Source organism: Colletes latitarsis, chromosome 2 (genome assembly GCF_051014445.1).
Source record: "Colletes latitarsis isolate SP2378_abdomen chromosome 2, iyColLati1, whole genome shotgun sequence".
Lineage (NCBI taxonomy): Eukaryota > Metazoa > Arthropoda > Insecta > Hymenoptera > Colletidae > Colletes > Colletes latitarsis.
In genome coordinates this window covers 23,609,242-23,623,563 of record NC_135135.1, presented here as the reverse complement: position 1 = coordinate 23,623,563, position 14,322 = coordinate 23,609,242, and the positions used below count along the sequence as shown (strand labels likewise).

Genomic DNA, 14,322 nt, shown 5'->3' with positions numbered 1-14,322 from the left:
CTCGTGAAAGATTCATGGACTTTGTCTGGCGTTAAGCAAACGAGAAAATTGACTAATTTCTAGTTTCGAAACAATCTATTTTGGAATGGGTTAAGAATTTCTCATGGACTAAAGTCGAAAGGATAATCGAGGACTTTGTGGCTGATCGACGTCGCGAGGGGCTTTTAAGGGGAAATCGTACATTCCATGGCCCGGGTATAATTTCTCTCTGTGCTCCTTATCGCTTTTCCAATATGCTCGGCAGATGCTACCGTTCCTCTGATAAGATGACCGTGCACGAGTAGCGAGCAGGCTTCGAGGGGGGATGGGACATCGATCGCGTGGACGATTCTCCTTTTGAAGGAGCCGCCGTTAACTTCGTACGGGCTCCTCCGACGCCGCGATACGTTCACGTTTCGCGACAGTGTGCGTCCGCCGGTGCAAAAGGGGGCCAAAGGCGTTCTCTATCGCGACGGGTGTTGCCATGACACCATGAAACCTTCACCCTGCTTCTAAATCTTTCCCTCCCTCGTTCCTCGCCTCTTCTCTCGTACATACGCCCGCGGGCAACTACAATTTCTTGCTTCAAATTTGCTGGAATCACTCGTAAAACACCGGTGGCTCCGTACGATGCCGGCCCTGGTATTTATTGCACCGATGTGCTCCTGTGGATCTTTTAAGCTCCGATTGAGCGCGGCTCACCGTGCCAGGATTTTTACGCTCGGACAGGAGTTATCGCCGTGGCTGATGGTCGCCGATAGCGACGTCGATCCCTGATGGGATATGCTCGAATCTCTGCGTATTGACTATTTATATTCGCTCCAAGCGTATAGTCGATCGCCAAAGTATCGTCATAAATAGATACGGGACCTTGAGAGACAGCTTTATACGAAACGAGATCCTTTTATAACATAATGATCGTATGATTGTATTAATATTTTAGTGACCCTCGACGTTCATATTAATATTATAATACACCGTGTAATGTGACAAAGAAAATTTTGTAATATCGATGTATACGTGCACGAAATTTTATTGCCCACTGTCGTTAGATCGCTCATTAAATAAATAGTCGAAGACTTTAATGGCGCCGTAAACCGATTATTAAAAAATCCCTCTACATGCAGATAAATGGCAATTATTCATGAACGACGAGATAAAGCGAGACCTAACCTTGCTCGGTGCGGACGGTTAAAAGTCATTACCATCTACTAAATTGCACAGTGCGCAATTAGTCTCCGGATGATTCACTGCCACCGCAACGTAAGAGAAACGATAATCGAACATTCCGAGTATCACATTTTTGCCTACATTATAATATGCAAAAATATAACACTATATTTTGCACGAAAGACACATCGAGCCTATATTTTTATTGAAAATTATAAACGTATATATCTTTTATTAATAAAGAAACAAATATACGCTCGAGACACGACACTACCTATATTTTCTAAAATCAAATAGCCTATTAACAGTGTATTAAATTTCAATTTTTTTCTAAGACGATCGAACGATTGGAAATTGATAGATATCGCTGCACCGTGTGGCGTCGATCGACAGGCGATTGGCAGGATGCGTGGAGAGGGTATTTTGTCTTCCGTCGGCACTCGAGCAAATTTCGAATTTCGGATATATGCAAGAGTCAGTCGCCGGCCTGCGCCTGGGAAATTTGAATTGCAAATCTGGACGCAATTAAAAGTGTATCGCACGGGAGTTGCAGGCCAGGCCAGCCGGTGTACGGGACCGTCAGGGGTCGAATCCGCAATTAAGGCGAAACATTATATAACGATCGCAGTCGAGGGGTCGAGGGTCGATGCTGGCTCCGCGACTCTTGTCCGCAGAAATTAGCGTTCGCTTAAAAATCGCGACACGGGCAATTAATCGCCGCACGGTGCAGCGAGACGCGCGCGTGAACGGACTCCGTTTCCCTGGACGTGTCACTATGGTCGAGATAAAATCAACTGACCGCCCTAGACCCGCCATTTTGGCTCCACTCGCGTTGGAACTTCTTGCTTTCGCGTCATGCTAATTTTGCTTCTGAACGATCTGGCTAATTCGAAGGCAAACTTGTTTTGAAATATTTTAGTCAGCGAATTGAGAAAATGATATGTATCTGGTTTTCAGGATAAATGGCCAATAATTCTGTTTCGTTTGGAGGATGCAGTTACAATATCGATTCGATGTACGATACGTGTTAAGTGGCCTACATAATTGATGAGTTTCGCGGGAACTGTAAATCCGGGCATATAAATAGAAGCTCTATTACATAAGGGAAGCAATCTTACCTAACTGTGTCGTGGTCTGCGTCGCAGCTTGCAGCTCGACGACGCTAACTTTAAGCTGCAATTTTGTTTTGCACCGTTAATTGCGCCAAACGCAGGGCCGCGAAACAAACTCTCTCAGAGGATTTATGTTGCTATAAATACGAAGCTTATGATGTGACTCAGCCGAGCGACGAGTTCCATTAGTCCGGAAAATTTTCGGTAAGCCGACGTTAATCTAGGCTACGCGTTAGCTTTAACCGGATATTAGGGCGCGAGGATCGATAACGTGAACTGCAGGATCCGTGCACGGCCGATTAGTCTCGCGGAAAGGATAGAATTTTCGACCCGTGGAAGATCCGTTCGCGTCACCTTGCACCGGCCACGATTATTCCGGACCGATCGAGGGGTAAATTCGCGCCGGGCGGCCAATTAAAATCCATCAGAAGTCTGCGAGAACCGACTGAAAGAGGAAAATTCGATTCCCCGTCGATTCGCTGTTCCGAAACTTGTCGACTTATGGTTGAATGCTGTACGTCCTGCTAGCCTGATTCACATTTCGCCCTTCGTCGAGCCTCGGCGGAGTCTCTTTTAATTAAACTTTCGTTCCCCGCCAAGGCTCGTTCGTTGCACCACTGTATCTACATTTACACGAATTGAACGCTATTAATTTGTTTACATTTACCGGAGGAACGCATAAAATAAAGCAACGTAACGGCTTAGGTATTAACAGCGGGTTTAATTAAATGTTAAGGGATGTATCCTCTATCGATCCAATTGGGAAAATCAGTTTATAGAATTCTATAGAAATATTTTTCAATCGCACGCGTTAAGTCCTTTGATATTTCTATTTTGCGCATTTTTCCGACGGAGCCTGGTAATTATTGAAATATCCGCGCCGAGCGAACGGTGAAGGTGCACGGGTCGAGCAATCAATGCGACTCCCACATCGACGACTGTACAAACCATGTATCGCAAATGATTTCCAAAAAAGTGGAGGTATAGCGCGACAGGGGCGAAAGAGAAACGGCCGGTACGATGAGAGGGAATCATCGCGATGGGAAAAATTCGCAGCCTTTCCAGCCCAGCGCATCGTATAGCGCCGCTATCGAATGTACATCGTTGTTGAAAGAGCAGCCGGAAACATCGCGACTCGTATTTTCGGCCAGCCGGGTTTTTCAGCGATGCGTAATTCTCGAATAAAATTGTGCCACCAATTGAATCCGCCGCAGAGATGCGCAATGAATTTCGCCAATTGCGATTTATCGTTGGGTGAGTTTTTAAACGAACGATGGAAAAAGTAAAGAGAGGGGTGGAAAACGGTAGATAAATTATTCTCTTTTTTTCATCGGGAACAAAATGAAATGTGCGACCAAAATCGGCTACTGGATGGTCCGTTCGTAATTTTATATCTCGTTTCGCGGCCAATTCGTGCTTGAATTTTCAATCTTTGAAAAATTAGGTTCAGCCAAATTCTTTCTATTGTTTCTCTTGTCGGGTGTTTCTAATAAGAATGCAGTAATGTGTACGTAATTTGTTTGGGAGCTCGTAAACTCTTACCAATACGTTCGCGATCCCTTGGAACGCATGGCAAAGGGTCCACGGTCGTACAGAATAATAAAGGGTTTAATGGGTGTTCATGGAAGATGCCACTTCGGATATTCATGGGTGGCCACACTACCTCTGTTCCTGGTGAATATAATTTAATTTGGATTTGCCAGTGGCTCATAGTTCCTTTTAAGAAATTAATAACAGTCGAGGTGAACTTTGTACAAGTGCTTTCGTAATGGTCGAGAATTCTACGTCAACGGTAAACGCATTGTTTCTTTGAAAGCTTAGCGGTGTATTATTTTTATTATAACGCTCCAGAATATCCTGTACCGCGGAATAACTCGCTAAAATATGAGTAAAGGATATAGTCTTTTGGCAAGTATTTCCAACCGATTAGGCCTGCTCGTACGTGGGTGTCGTGCCAAGGAAATTGCGAAACTAAAAAGGACGACTTCCACGGTGCAGAATATTGTGCGATTCTGGCTGCAACGTGAGACTGGAGCCAGCTTTGCCAAAAATACGTCGGATATTTTTGTCACCGAATTATCGATCTAGCATTTTGCACGCGTCCGAAAAGGGTTGCATGAAACCGATTGAATCGATAGGTTAAAAATTGCAATAGTCAATATCCTTTTATCGATCATTTGCATCAGCGGACGTCGAAGAGTTATTTGTCCCGATAAAAGTTTCTACGCGTTTCTAGTTTTCGCCGAAAGTCCACATAATTCATACGTTCGCGCGGGACGCGTGACGCAAGTACTCTTGTTTACGGCTCATTTCCGTAAAGATTATAGCGGCGGAATAAAGTATGACGTATTGGCTCGCGTGTTTACGGTCACTAGTGACGATAGCTAGACGATGCTCCTGACAGGTTTATGACGACGTCGGAAAATAATCCTCGTTCCCGGATCGGCTTCGCCGAGCTGTTTATTATTCCAGCCGAGTTTCAGTGACAGACCTGCGAATAAAGGCTATCCCTGAATACGTTTTTAGACTGCAAATTAAACTCGAAGCGATTCGCGTCCCCTCGCGACTGCAATGGAAATCTTGACGGAAGTTGAATAACTATACAATTTGCTTCTGATTTCGCGGAGTTCGTTCAAGTATCGATAATGCGGCCGGAAATTAAATTAGAGATACGAACTCTCGTCGCGCCGAGTTTTTCGATGTAATCGCGGACCGAAAGTTTGCTGCCTTTTTAAGATACGCGGGATTACGTTCGCGTGATTGTCTATTATGCGGTATCGAGCGAACGTGAAAATTTAACGGTTACGGAATCTTAAGAACGAAGTAAATATACAGTAAAAATTGTATATGCACACGAGTAACATGATTAATGGTTTGAGATGAGATCTGTGTATAAAACAAGATGGATTCACTAATTTCTAGCAGGGCTGTCGTAAGGGTTAGACCAGGTTGAATTTTTTATTCCGTGCTTTCAAACGTTTGGACCGCAGAAGGATGTTTGAAAATCAATCGAGAGGGTTTCTGGGAAAAAGGGCAGCGATTACCACGAAACTTTAGACGAAGGGTAGTAACCAAATACCGTGAAACACGTGTTCGATTCTCACCGCTCCGTTTTTTCAAGGTTGATAACCCGAAGTCACACCGGCTGGTGGTAGTATGCACTCGTCTACAAACAAAATCCGTATGGTGCACCCACAACCAAAACGGTGCGGTATTAATTTCGATGGGGTTGCGACAGGGGCATGTGTATGGCTCCAAACTGAAAAGAGCAAATCGAAGTTACGATAGAGTCTACCAAAATTAAATTATCTCAACACTCAAAGGACAGGGCTCCAAACTTCCCGATACCCTTTTTCTCAAGTGCAAAACACCTTGTTTTCTTAGGGTCCTGAAAATTTCAATACTCGTACTTCTAAACTTTAATATTTTACGCGTAGCAATAGGAATCGACGATCTACCGTTCCGTGAAAGTAGATTATGGAGTGCTACCGTTGTGAAAATCGCTCGATCTCACTTCGTTAGTCCGCGTAAGCAAAGAAATTAGAATCGCAGGCGAAAAATCAGGAAAGATTATCGCCTTGGAGGCTCTGTTTCTCCGACGTATAACGAAAAGAAAGAGCGCACGAATGAAAGGGCTGGCGAGTAGGCGCGCGGAGAACGAGGGAAATAGGCACTAACTTTGTCGCGTCTTTTTGCAAGGCCAAAGGCACGGGGCTGAATATATTAACGAAGCCGCGCGCTTTGACGCACACGGACCGACCGCGGCGCATAATTTTTAATTACTAAAAAGAACCATGGCTCCGCTCAACGGTCTTCTTTCTCGGTTCGCATTCACGGATACCGTCAGGTCTGACTGTGCCCTCGTATTTATCGTGGTCTCGCCTTTAAATATACGTGCACGCGCGACAGCCAAAGCGAATATATGCGGTCTCGACTTTTTTCTGCGATCCGCTGTCGAACATACACGCGCCCGCACGCTTCCGGCTGTCTGCTCGCGCGATAACCAAACGCCGTGCTGAATGTAACATCCCCACCCCCTCCCCCCCTCCCGTACCTCTGCGGAACACCGTAATTGATGCAGCTAATTCATCACGTCGGCGGCCGGGTAATGCTAAAATTTCCAACTATGGAAATAACGGATGGACGCGCGAGTATTATTTTTTTTTTAATATCTTTCGCGGATCTCGTTCGCACCTCGACGGGCGCAGATGTCTGGAACAGATCGTTCGAATTAACCGCGAGAGCAAACTGGTAACTTCGCCTCGACGGTGCTAATCATCGTACGGTTGGTCGTTGAATTCGTTTTTGCGTAGTGTTGTTTAAAAAGATTTTTTTCATTCATTTTTAATGCAAACACACATTGGTATTTGTACCTTCGTACAGTTTGTTAACCATGTTTTCCCAGGGCTTTCATATTTTTACCGTTTCGAAGCGCGAGCAAGATAGCGCAGAATTCGGGCTATGCTGAACAAGTTCGAGTCGAAGTTGAAGTATGTACCTAGGTAAATTGCACACTCGAAGCGACAGGACTGGAGACACTTTACAGAAAGCCGACAGAAACGCCCGTTAAACCGATCCAACGACTTGTTTGCTTTGATTCAATGCAACCCCGTTTGTTGGGGGCGACCGTTCGCCAGGATCCGACGAGTTCGTGTCTCTCGGTGTTTCCACGAATATAGCCGAGTCGAGGAAAGTTTTCCTTCCGTGGCTCGAAACCGGACATAAAGGCCGCCATCCATCGATCCGTCGACCGTCTCTCTTTCCCGATTGTCCCTGTCGCGTACTGCTTTTCCCTGCACGAGCTCTCGTCGCGAAATCGATTATGAAAATACGGGAAATCTGGTCGCGGTCGAAGGAGAAGTTTGCGCCCGTTGCACATCCAGCCAGAAGCGAATCTTCGGCCCCGGGGACAGTTTCTTTGAGCCTCTCTTCCCCGGGACGGAGTACACAATTCCGCTTTTTCGTCGTCGAAGGTTCGCGATATCCCTGCAAGACGGACGCGAGCGAAAAATCAGCGTCTCGCGTGCATCGGCTACAAAGTAGAATGGAGAATCCCTTTCAGGGTTCAAGCGTCGGGGGCGGTTCACCTATATTGCCCGGAGTCCCTCGATCGGCCCCGATTCATATGTGCCGAGCAACATAATACCGCGTAGCTTTATTTGCAGAGTGTGTCAGAAAAGCCCTCGGAGATTTCGCCTTTCATATCGGGTCCGCGCACGAGTCCGCGGTTGCAATATATGTAATATCCGGTGAAACGAGGAAACAGAGGGTCGGTGAGGTGGCGAACGTAGGGGAGAATCGCGGAAATCGTACCCACTTAAGATATGTTATAAGATATGTTATAGATTTTTACTTCGGCTCGGTGTGGATACTTTTGCGATACTTATTAATTACGTCCACGTTTGTGTATTATATTTTTTTGCTTAAGTTGACCTTTCCTTTTTCCCTTTAAGCTGCGAACACAACGAGTTTAGCGTTGACGTCCGGTGGATATAGGCTGCGCGTAAAAGGGTTAAAGAAATTCTCAATGGGGGAGGAAAGTTGTCTCGATAAAGAAAAATTCGCCGCGAAATATCTTGAAGAACCTTTGCCGCGGGTCTGCACGGTTTTCTTCTCTGTGCCCGGGCAGGTGTGTGCGCGCGTGTGGGTGCGCGAGCCCTTTGGCCTGGCGCCCTTGCTTTAATTTCAAACAGCGTGTCGGTAATTCCCGCATCGCGGATGCCTGAAAAGTCTGAACCGTGAAACCGTCTCTTTCCTTTTTTCCCTGGCACGGTCGTTCCCTCTCGCTCGTTTTTTCCCTCCCCGTGGCCCCCGTCTCCGCCCCCCGCCCCCGACCGCGTCGCTCTTTCTCGCTGGTTGCCGCGACGCGCCGTTGCGCCGGCGGATCTTGAAAATTCACAGTTCCGGTGTCGAAGAGAGAATTCTCGCAAGGCAACGGTGGATTAAGGGATTAAAGGATGCGTGGCGGGGCTTTGACGTTCTCGTTTCTCACTTCTCACAGCGTTTTACGACAGGAGCATCGCTTTCCCGAATGCCTCTTTCCTTTCTTCGTTCGCTATCCCCGATCTCCTCTCGTCCCGCTTTACCCCGTCGCTCCAGCTTTTCTGTTTCTCCACCTTTCACCCCCGCGACGCTCCTTCCAACCCCTTTGAGCTGCTTTTTCTCGAATTGCCTTTGCTCGTTTCGCGTTAATGTTCGCCCCGAAATGGGATGCGTCGGGGCCTCGATTCGGCGTTGCGCTACAGTCGCGATCGAACGAAAGGACAGGATCCGTTTGAGACCGGTAGCAGAGTCGACGGAAACAGTCGCGAACCGATCCGCCCGGCTCGCAAAGCGATTGCTAATCGCGCCGGCAGACGCGAAAGGAATTGCAGATTCGCAGACACGCGATACTCCCCTCCACCCCCGCCTCACTTTCGACGCGTCTGCCGCGATGGGGGCCAATAAGCCGCTACTCTCTGCAAGGCGTCGCTTCTGAAACTTACCCGTCGAACCTTTTCAATAAGATTAATTAATTCGCGGACGAGTGGACCCGATTTGCAAGGTTCCGCGACGTCAAAGTCTCTTATCCGCCGCGAGGCTTCTTACGCGGCTATCCTCTAGCTAACAACCGACCCTTTCTTTCCTCCTCGATAATTACCTCTGTTAATTACCGTAGCTGCTGAACTTTCCAATCAGCGCTTCGTCACTGAGATACTGTGACCAGAATATGGAAACGGTCTTATGAATACGACTTTGCCGAGGGGTTGCGTCTTCCTATCAAAGACTCGCTGCCAAAGGCGGACACGGACTCAATTCCGTTAACGAAGCGCAAATTGCTGTCATTCTTTTCGATACTGCTCTGTCGAGAAGAAAGCCAAAAGCGTTCGTTCCGATCGAAAAGTATTTCAAAGCAGTGCCCTCTTCGTCGATACGTTTCCTTTGCGGGAGATCAAATCGACAAAGTTACCTGGAAGGTGGTTACAAACAACTTACTTTGGCGATTTTTACTAGTCGAATTTAATTTTATCGGAAGGAAGAATTCTTTCCTGAAATTTGGAAAAAGGAAAGGGAGTTTGATCCAATTAGAGAAACAACGACGAGAAAGTTGAGCGTGAAATAATTAGTAAACCGAGATCTAGCGAAGCGGGAACGCGAATTCGTACAAACGGCGACGAATTTGCCGCAGCCGATCGCGCAATTAGACGTTTAATTGAGTCTACAATTTCTATCGATTTTCCCGGGCGCTCTGACCCTTTTCGTTTGAAAAATATCGCGCCGCCATTTTCCGGCTTTCGATAAATTCGTTTCTTTGCCGACTGCTGGCAAAGGTGAGAAAGTTAACCGAGAGATAATTAGCGAACCGATCCAGTCAGCCCAGCGAGGCGAACTCGTATTAACGGTCGGTTGGCTAAATACCTGGCTTTGTCGAGCGTGGTCGGAAATGTGTGCGTCTGTATGTGCACAGGTCGTATTACAATCTGCGGTCGGGGGAATAGTGGTAGATGTGGGATCCAATCGGGACATTGCCTCGGGGTAACGCGGGGATCCCCTCGATCGAGGAGGCGTCAGTCGTGAACCGTTTCATTGGTTCCTGGCTCACGTGCGGACGCGTGCATGTACGATACACACGGATCGATGCCTACGTTCGTGCGAAAAACCGTCGAGCGAGGGAGTATCGACACCACCCTTCGAGGGCTCTCCCAAATTAGATGTTCAAAAAATCGATCCTTTGCGTTTCCTTCAAATTTCTGGTTTTAGAAATTTATGGACAAAATGCAAAGTCGAAAGTTCGATTTATTTGCGCGTCGACGAGGCCCTTTGAAGCGGGCCGTATCGCGATCATGGCCGGTTTATATTCGAAACAGGTTCGACCGCGATAACGCCGTTTGATCGATCCGCGCGCGGGAAAAGATGATCGAAGGCACGCCGCGAGTTAATTCTGTCCGGCAACGAGGCGTAAATACGCCCGACACTCGCGGCCAACTTTGACGCAATGAATATGAATGAGAGTGCAGCGACGCGGGCGCTATACCTTAACGCTTTCGTTCTCAAAATTTATTGCTGTATCGGATTCAGCCGTAAAAGAGCGAAGTTGATCTTTAAAGCTCCTAAAGAACGAAAGACTCAGGTGTATGCGAATGGAGAAGTAGGTATACGTTAGGTTGCGCGCACCACGGAACCGAGCGCTTCCAAACAAGACAGGGAGATCAGGATGCCGCGTATGATCGATGCGCGCGGGAAAAGATGATCGAGCGTTCGCGGCGAGTCTAATCCTGTCTAGCAACGAGACGTAAATACGCGCGACAGCCGCGGTCAACTTTGACGCAATGAATATGAATGAGAGTGCAGCGAGGCGCGACGTGGTCTTGAAATTGCACCGTTGAAATTTGAGCGGCGCTCGGGGTGGCTCCGTGTCTGCGAGCCCCTCGTTGCGAGTGCCCATGGGAGAGGGTGCTTGTCGAACGCCGAATACCTCCGTCGATATGCCAAATCGAATGTGACGTTATAATGGAAGCGGCATTAGCGGTTTTGCCCGCTCGATCGAGACGCGAATCGCCCGGGGAAAACGTCGCTGGGAATTGCGGAACTGGTTTTGCAGCGGGGCTCCTGCGAAAACGAGTACTCCGGAATCGGAAAATGATGGTCGACCGTTCCTTGGGAAAGCGTGAGAATTCCGTGAGGACATCTCGGGTGTAAGCAGGGGCCTCGACACGGTCGCTGAAAGAATTTTCAAAGGAACCAAGAATACTCTCGAATAGGCTGGAGCAAGGTTCCCCGAAGTCGCTAAGTGGCACATGTGCATTCAATCACGGCGCATATGTGACGCTAACGTATAAGCAATTCACTGATTCTCCCTGCCTATCGATTTTTCGTTCGAACGAGAGTTAAATAAATAGTCGAAATATAGTTCTACACTCGTCTTCGTTGTACGCTAATTTTTATACCCGTTTACGAATAAATAAAGGAAGCATGAATTTGAGAGAACCGAGTGAAAATCTTACGCTCCGACGCGGAACAATGAAATCGGTAACGAACGGTGTACTCGTCCCCGATGAGCACGAGACGATCGCGTGGAAGCTAGGAAAGCCCCGATGGAATATTGAAGTATTAAGAAGAGAATAAACGTTCCCATTACCTCCGTCGGGGATCATAATTGTGACGGTATTCATCGTAGTCGCAGAAGTACGTTCGAAATCGACAAGGAATAACGATCTTGTAGACACAATGCATCCGCGAGAACCCCTGAGAAATTCTTTCGTTCTCCCCTCGGGTAATTGGTCGCCACGGGTGGTGAACTTGCTCTTCGTTACCGTTCCGACTGGTCGTTACACGTTTCGACGATTCGAGGACCCACCTCGGCAGGACCCAGGGGCCGAGAAGGGCCGAAATCGCGGCGATTTCCCTTCGCCCTTACGACGTTAGCCGGCAATCGGATCGGACGCGAAACACAACGTCGCGTCGCCGCGATGACAGCCGAGGGGAAGCACGGACGCACGTGTGAGCAGTCGCAAATTAAAAGAAAGCAATAAGAGTCACTTTGCCCGGAGACAGGGCACGATTGAAGCTTCGTTGCGAACTGGCAGGCGAGGGGACCGTCAACGAACTCGACAAAAATCCAATTCTCCGCCGCTGGAAGCAAATGACTCATTTGTCGCTCGATTCGTCACGACGCGTCTCTAATCCTCTCGATCGTTCGCGCCCGATAAATTCTTTCGTACAAGGCGAGCCGTCGCGTCAACGGTGTTAACTCGTTCGAGACGCCCACGCGCTGAAATTTACAACGTTCATCGACACGGCGGTTGCGATCTAGAAGACATCGTCGCGATCCAACGAAATAAAAATTTCTCTTGAAACAAGAGTTAAAATAATGCAAAGGGTTGCGGTTCGAACGAAGCTGCTCCCGAGGAACATCTGCCGAGGATATTTGGCCACCATTCGACTAATTTAGCGAGGGATTGGAGCCCTAGATGTTGCTTCATTGTCACGAATTTTCTGCGGGTTTGTCGACCACGTGCGCTCCTAGAGCCTGCTTTGTCCCCAATAGCGACCGACGCAGGGGAGAGTCATCAAAATAGTCGTCATATTTTCTACGTTATCTCGTAATAAAAAAAAAAAGATAAATATTTCGAGGAATAATGGAGGTCGCGTCCGAGGGTAAACGGTAGTCGCGCCAAAGTTCTCTCCCGCGGTTTTTAAAGTTCCCCGGTTGCGTCCGTTATTTCATTGCGGCCATCAATATCCCTTTTTCCTGGAGTGCGTGTCAGCCGGGAGACTGACACAACCGGCCGGCGACGAGGAGAAAAAACGCGGAGCCAGTGGCTCGTCTACGCGGCGCGAGTTTCCATTGTCGTGAAACGTTCGTTCCCGTGTCTCGCTCGCCTCTCTCCATTGACAGTTCGAACAGAGGCGAAGTGTCGACGATGGTCGGGGCGCCGATTCGAATCTCGTACTCAAACGCGGACCCCATTCATGGGAGCATAATGGGGTACGAAGGAGAATGGAGGGACCACGCACACGCGTACGCGACGTGACAGTAGAGGCTCTTGCACCAACCTCGCCACGGGATAGCTTCTACAGACATAGCTGTCCACGGACGCGGTTGTGTGCCATACGCGCGAAAACGGAAACCCGCGTCGATACACGCTCGCGTCCCCTGCGCTGAATTTCCCGCTTACGTCTCTGATAAATCCTTCATTGACTGTCGACGACAGAGGGTGGAACTTTCCGGTGGAAAATTAAATGCAACGAATTCTGGTTTCGTGGTTTCCGACACCACCTTTCTCCAGAAACATCCAGCCGCATTATTGCAACTCTTCCACCCCCATTCGCTGTATTACGTGCTCGTAGATCCAGACTTATCGTAGGATACAGATACTGCCAACCCCAGTAACGTTCTTAACTTAGTTTTTCTTTTGATTAGGATATATATTGATGAATTGCTAACAAATAATAATCCGTAAGTCTAGTTACTAAATAAATTTTTACAAAAGAAGTAAACAAAAAAAAATTTTAATCTTCTCGCGACAAAAAACAATTCCATGAATTCGTACTCAACGATTTTCGAGCAGTCGTATTCGAATTTGCATTAAATGTACAACATTCGAAAATCGAAACGCATCTACCAATCAGCGTACGGTGGTATAGAATTTATTCATTTAGATAAATAACAAACAACGCGAGCGATTGTTTCCATAAAAAATTACGCGCGCCAAAGCTTGGACGAAACTGTTTGCACGCCCATAAAAACGCGTTCGTCAGTCGCGAGAACAAATTATTATTCATCGTTTTTATCCCGTCGCGCATTATCCGTGCAATATTTTCACCGGCGCCGCTTTATACGCCGCGATCGGGTCGCTCGCTAATGAAATAAAATCCCCGTATTCCCGTAAAATTAATTTCATTCTTTTTCTCCGTCCGTTTCGAAGCGCCGCGCGTCGAAATGAATTCGTAGCCCCGGCCAGTTTATAACGAATTTACGCTCGATCGCTTGATTTTGCTCGCCGGTTGCCTGCGTATCGAATCGGCTCCGATATATAATAAATTGTCCATGCGGATACAGGTGCATAAATTCGCGCGCCACATTAAACGTTCGCGTTTCGCCCGTTGATTTACGCGACTGATAAATTTTCGATGCCGATACGCGTCAATTTTTCCACCGAACATCTCGTCGCGGTTTCACGCGATCGTTTCTATAGCACGACGGTGTAGAGAAGATCCCCGAGACGAGAGTGGAAGATCAGACATTTTAAATAAAATTTCATTGTTACACGATCGCGGACTTCGACGATTAGTATCTAAAAAATTGGTTATTAAGAACATACCATAGATCTGCCAGCGTTGTCCCATCAGAAGGAGCATTTCCAAGAAGTCGACGCGTAGATGTTGCTCGGGTAGGTGGGAGGGTGTGAATTAGGCTACTTTCCTGATGGCGGATGGGGATACACGGTCGGTCCGTGGAAACGGCACAAAGTGGACGGTTTCTGAAAAGATAATGGAGCGGACGGGATACGTGAATGTAAGTGGAGTTGCAGGAAAGCGTGTCGAGCATTGTTCCGCGTATTACACATTCCCTGTGTCG

General features: G+C 47.7%; 1 protein-coding gene across 1 annotated transcript in view; it reads right to left on the bottom strand.

Annotated features, from left to right (window-relative positions):
• Fz2 (frizzled 2) overlaps positions 1-14,099 on the bottom strand; it is a 129,275-nt gene extending 115,176 nt beyond the window's left edge. Inside the window, exon 1 of the mRNA XM_076777541.1 lies at positions 14,066-14,099. The gene's annotated coding sequence lies outside the window, so the exon portion shown is untranslated. The remainder of the gene's footprint in view (positions 1-14,065) is intronic.
• Between the last annotated feature and the right edge of the window lie 223 nt (positions 14,100-14,322).